Source organism: Aotus nancymaae, unplaced genomic scaffold (assembly GCF_030222135.1).
Source record: "Aotus nancymaae isolate 86718 unplaced genomic scaffold, 86718_ANA_hifiasm-v0.15.2.pri h1tg000049l, whole genome shotgun sequence".
Taxonomy (NCBI): Eukaryota; Metazoa; Chordata; class Mammalia; order Primates; family Aotidae; genus Aotus; species Aotus nancymaae.
In genome coordinates this window covers 2,756,746-2,763,131 of record NW_026988463.1, presented here as the reverse complement: position 1 = coordinate 2,763,131, position 6,386 = coordinate 2,756,746, and the positions used below count along the sequence as shown (strand labels likewise).

General features: G+C 44.2%; 1 pseudogene; it reads left to right on the top strand.

The window, feature by feature from the left end:
- Positions 1-4,514: 4,514 nt before the first annotated feature.
- Positions 4,515-6,173, top strand: LOC135269095 (eukaryotic translation initiation factor 1-like; annotated as a pseudogene).
- The last annotated feature ends 213 nt before the right edge of the window (positions 6,174-6,386 follow it).

Genomic DNA, 6,386 nt, shown 5'->3' with positions numbered 1-6,386 from the left:
TGAAAGTCAAACCTGATGAGAAGGTACTTGAATTTAATCAGAGACAGGAAGAGCGTGTGCCCCAGTTTACGAGTGTATATATCATATTGGCGAGGACACTAGTACCTCGAGCAGAGGAACAGCTGGCTCTTAGAAAAGTAAGCGCGTGTGAAAAAGCCTAGTGAGCTAGTATAATTTAGACCCATCAAGGAAAGCCCAGAGTACAGAATCCAGCTATCCTGGAGGAAAGCATTGCTCTAAACTAAAGCTGCAATTCAGAAGAAAGCTGTAATTTTTTAGAAACAGACTTCAGAAATAAAAATCTCCTGCATTTTTTCAATGAACAGTAGATCACTAGTCTAAGAAAATCTTTTTTTTTTTTTTTGAGATGGACTTTCGCTCTTGTTACCCAGGCTGGAGTGCAATGGCGCAATCTTGGCTCACTGCAACCTCCACCTTCTGGGTTCAGGCAATTCTCCTGCCTCAGCCTCCTGAGTAGCTGGGATTACAGGCACGCACCACCGTGCCCAGCTAATTTTTTGTATTTTTAGTAGAGATGGGGTTTCACCGTGTTGACCAGGATGGTCTCGATCTCTTGACCTCGTGATCCACCCGCCTTGGCCTCCCAAAGTACTGGGATTACAGGTGTGAGCCACCGCGCCCGGCCCCATCTAAGAAAATCTTGTTGATTGGGCACTGTGGTACATGCCTGTAATCCCAGCATTTTGGGAGGCTGAGGTGGGTGTATCACCTCAGGTCAGGAGTTTGAGACCAGCCTGACCAACATGGTGAAACCCCGTCTCAAAAAGAAAGGAAGGAAGGAAGGGAGGGAGGGAGAGAGACAGGGAGGGAGGAAGGAAGGAGGGAAAATCTTGTTGCTCCAAACACAGAGGACAAGACTTCAGTCTTGGATCCCTGTACCCCTGACACCAAGCTCAATTCTTAGAAACTTAGGAACAAGTCTCTTCCCATCCCAGTCAACCAGATCTCACACAAAATTCCCTCTACAAGACTCATTCTTAGCTAGGCACGGCGGCTCCCACCACTTTGGGAGGCTAAGGCGGGAGGATTGCTTGAGGCCAGGAGTTGAAACCAGCCTGGGAAATACAGTGACATAGCCACACAGAGACACATTTGGTCTCTACAAAAATATAATTTAAAAATTAGCAAGGTGTGATCCTCAAAACTCAGCAATCTCAGGATCACCTAAGCCCAGGAGTTGAAGGCTGCTGTTAGCTAGGATTGCACTGTTGCACTCCAGCCTACAACAATTAAAACCACCTCTAACAACAACAGCAAAAGGACCCACCCTGCATAAACCCTCTACAACCTGCACAGGCCTGCCATCATTATCTTAACCTCTCTGTCTTTGTCCCATATTCTTCCCTTATTGTTATTATCATGATTATTATTATTACTGAGATGGAGTCTCATTTGTTGCCCAGGCTGGAGTACAATGGCGCGATCTCAGCTTATTGCAGCCTCTGCCTTCCTGGTTTAAGCAATTCTCCTGCCTCAGCCCCCTGGGATTACAGGGACATACCACCATGCCCAACTAATGTTTGTATTTTTAGTAGAGAGGGGGTTTCCCATGTTGACCAGGCTGGTCTTGAACTCCTGACCACAGGTGATCCGCCCACCTTGGCCTCCCAAATTGCTGGGATTATAGGCATGAGCCACCATGACCAGCTCCCTTTTTAAATATTAGAACAACCAATCATTTTACCTTAGGACTTAAAAATGACTTAAAAAAATTTTTCCCTTCTTATTAAGACCAGAAAATATTCTTTCTCAAATAAAAAATATTCTTGGCTGGGTGCAGAGCTATATATATATATATATATATTCTTTGTATAATTTGTATGCAATTACAAATATTAATTAGAACTTTAATTTTTAGTAAAAACTCAGGTGCCCAGCATGGTGGCTTGTGTCTATAACTCCAGCTACTTGGGAGGCTGAGGTGGGAAGCTCACTTGAGCCCAGGAGTTTGAGTCTGCAGTGTGCTAAAATCACATCACTGCACCCCAGCCTGGGCAACAGAGTGACACTTCATCTCTAAAAACATATATATAGTTTTAGGCCGGGCGCGGTGGCTCACACCTGTAATCCCAGCACTCTGGGAGGCCGAGGTGGGTGGATCATGAGGTCAAGAGATCGAGACCATCCTGGTCAACATGGTGAAACCCCGTCTCTACTAAAAATACAAAAAATTAGCTGGGCATGGTGGCGCGTGCCTGTAATCCCAGCTACTCAGGAGGCTGAGGCAGGAGAATTGCCTGAACCCAGGAGGCGGAGGTTGCAGTGAGCCGAGATCGCGCCATTGCACTCCAGCCTGGGTAACAAGAGCGAAACTCCGTCTCAAAAAAAAAAAATATATATATATATATATATAGTTTTAACTGCAGTTCAGTAATTTCAGGGGAAAATAAGATGAAAACCCAGGAATGATGGGTTTGAATAATGTTTATATGTTAACATCTCATCAATATATTGCTTGTAAACTCTAAAAAAACATAATTTCGTATAGAACCATGTTTCAGTGTGGAATAAAACATATTAATGAATAGAACCAAATACATTTTGTCTTTTTATAAAATTTAACAAGCCAAGAACAAACTTATACTTATATTCAGTAATTTTATGTTTAAGAATGTTATCTTATTTAGAAATGACTCAGACATTTAATAAGTATCTATGACTGAATATAACATCACATACCTTGAAGATTTCAAATCACATCAAGAGTTCACTTATGAATATTCACCCTGTTTACATTCATCTAATGTACTTAACTTTCAACTCTAACTGGTTGGATATGGCGGCTCACACCCATAATCCCAGCACTTTGGGAGGCCAAGGCGGAAGGATTACTTGAGCCCAGGAGTTCAAGACCATCCTGGGCAACATAGAGAGACCTCATCTCTACAAAAATAAACAAACAGATAAAAAAAAGAAAATAAACCCAACCCCCCCCAAAAAAAAACCCCAATTGTTCCTACATTACTCGAAAGCTGAGATATTAGTGTAGTCATTATTTCAAGCTATCTTTTTGTTAACCATTTTTAGAGCATGTGACTTAGATGTTGACCTAATTAAGAACTTCAAAGTTAAATATATGGGCTTTTTGCCAGTAACTCAGAAGATACAGCTGTTTTCACTAAGTAAATAATATTAAAGCTACATTCTATGTCCTTGTACTTTAACCAGGATATCTGTGCTGGACGTGCTCACAGGCCTGTCCCAGCTCTCCATTGCTTTTACCTGTTTAGAAAAGTTTTAAGTTGTTAGCCAATCGGGATTTAGTTTAGATTGTGAGGTCCGGCTCCAGCCAACGGAGATCAGACACAGCAGAAAGGACGACTCCAAATGCATATAGAATAAATCTCTGCTTTCCTTTGTTCATTGTGCTCTGGTGGCAAGACGGTTAACAAAAGTACCCTAACTGCAGTCCAGGAAGTAAAAATTGTGTTGCTGAAAGATTCTTTGTCTTAGTGCTAAGTTTTGTTTGCAGCACCGAACACCTATTTCCAACATGAACCAAATGGTGGGTAAAGTAGTTAGAGTCAGTTACTGTTATACTGGTTGAACAAAGAATAGCTAACTGTGAAAATGTGACAAAATTATATGAGGCTTAGACTATAAGAGTTAGTCTTAAAATGTCTGTACAGGATTCTCTTGGTCTCAATTTCTCACCCTTCAAGGTAGAGTGTTACCTTTGCTTCTGGTATAGGGAGAATGTCTTTTACATGGAAATTTCATCCTTTGCTTTAAAGAAACAGGTCAAAATGATTTTTTTGAAACCCTCTGTTTTCAAGTGTCTTTACATAAATAGTCAATATGCAAGAATACTGAGGAGCTTAGAAAAAGGAGAATTTAGCTTAGAGAGGGATAAAGAGAAGGAGGTGTAGGAATGGGAGAGGAAGACTCCAGACAGGAAGGAATCTCAGCTTGCTTTGAACCAGTATCTTGCAGAGAGGCACTTTGAATCAGAATGCACTTCGAGCTTCAAGGAACACATTGAAACATGCCGCTCGTTCAGATGGCTTAATTTTAGGCCCATGGTCTCATAATTTGGCCCTAAAAGACAATTTGGGGGAACTCAAAAGACCCCCCAGTAAAGCAACATTGTTGTCTGGGGTAAATACCCGCGGTTCATTGCCTCATGCCCTGGAAATCAAGGACACGGACACACGTGGAGTGAGGTTAACAGTGGAGGTTTAAGAGGCAAAAGTAGGCCGGGCGCAGTGGCTCATGCCTATAATCCCAGCACTTTGGGAGGCCGAGGCGGGTGGATCACTAAGTCAAGAGATCGAGACCATCCTGGTCAACATGGTGAAACCCCGTCTCTACTAAAAAAAAAATACAAAAATTAGCTGGGCATGGTGGCTCGCCTGTAGTCCCAGCTACTCGGGAGGCTGAGGCAGGAGAATTGTCAGAACCCAGGAGGCGGAGGTTGCGGTGAGCCAAGATCATGCCACTGCACTCCAGCCTGGGTAACAAGAGCAAAACTCCGTCTCAAAAAAAAAAAATGGGCAAAACTAAGAGAAAGGAGAACAGCTCACTCTCCTATGAAAGAGAGGGGCCCTTGAGTGGGACCTCATGCCAGTGGTGGCAGAGTATACAGGGTTTTATAGACAGGCTTGAGGAGGCGGCGCCTTATTTACATAGGGCCCAAAGATTAGTTGGATTAGGTGCAACGTTTACATAGTGTGAGGAAACTGGCCACCCCATCCTGATCTTTTATTATGCAAATCAGGTCTCTACTTGGCCGCACCTTGTTGCCTGCTCCTTACCGTGCACGTGATTGATGAGGAACAGGGAAGATGGAGCCACCGTATTGGACGTGCCTGGCCCCAGCCAGACTTTTCCTATTGACACAGCTGTTACCATTCAGCCATGCAAGCTTCCAGCTTGCTTGTCTGTATCTGCAGCTTGATTTTACAAGCTGCTCTTTGTTAGAAAAGAAAATAATTTGGAGGCTGCTTTTCATTAAAAAGAAAACCTTACCAAGGACTTCCTTCCCCTCACTATCTGCCTAAATAATTTCTCCTTAACTCCTATATCACCAGGAGGGCCGTGAAAGATAGGAAGTAACTTAGGTATACTCTGTCCCTTGATTTGAAAGCACCTCCAGCCTCAGTCACTGCGCAGCAGCCAAGGACTTAGCAGCCTCCCCTTAGAGTCTTCTCACGCCCCCACGCTCTGTCCCCCTCACACTGCCTTCTCCTGCCACACCTCTGCCTTCCACAGGCCGTCTCCACCGAAGAAAAGGAGTTGTCTCGAATGTCCGCTATCCAGAACCTCCAGTCTTTCCACCCCTTTGCTGATGCAAGTAAGTGATCTTACTTGCATCAGCAAAGGGGTGGAAAGGGGTGCAAAGGGGAGTGATGACCTGCTCCCTGCAGGCACTGAGGATTAGATCCATGCAAGAATTCAACAGAAAAATGACAGGAAACCCCTTGGTACTATCCAAGGGATCACAGAGGATTACAATAAAAAGCAACTAGTGAAGGCATTTAAGAGGAAATTTGCCTGCAATGGGATTGTAACTGAGCATCCAGAATATGGAGAAGTAATTCAGAGACAGGGTGACCAGCACAAGAACTTACGCCAGTTCCATGCAGAGGTCGGACTGGCTTAGGACAATCAGCTGATGGTTCAAGGGTTTTAGGTACTTGTGGCTCATGGAAACTTAAGTGAGGATTTCCATGCAATGGGTAGAATTTCCCTTCCTTCCCTTGTTACAAGTTTAAAAACCTCACAGTTTGTCTAATGTAACCATTTGGAGTCTGCTTTTAACTTGGACTAGTGTAATTCCTTCATGCAATAAACTGAAAAAATGAACATTAAAAAAATTAAAATCTGGCTGGGCGAGGTGGTTCACGCCTGTGATCCCAGCAGTTTGGGAGGCTGAGGCAGGAGGATCATCTGAGGTCAGAAGTTTGAAACCAGCCTGGCCAACATGGTGAAATGCTGTCTCTATTATAAATACAAAAATTAGCTGGGCATGGTGGTGGGTGCTTGTAATTCCAGCTACTTGGAAGGCTGAGGCAGGAGAATGGCTTGAACCCAAGAGGTGGAGATTGCAGTGAGCCGAGATTGCACCACTGCACTCCAGCCTTGGTGGAAGTGCAAGACTGTGTCTCAAATACATACATACATACATACATGCGTACATACATAAAAACATTGCCAAGGGAGGACCATGATTTTCAAACATGTTGCCAGCTGGAGTCCCACAAGAGGAAGCATTACTGCCTACTCCTTGGGTGCTCAGAGCCTCGTGTCGGGGCTGCCCCAGCTCTGGGTGGGGGGGATGTCAAGAGAGAAATGCCCACCCTGGTGTCCTTGTCCTCAGTGGGCCAATGCTGAGGCCCCCACAGGACTGCACCTCAGTTGCCTAC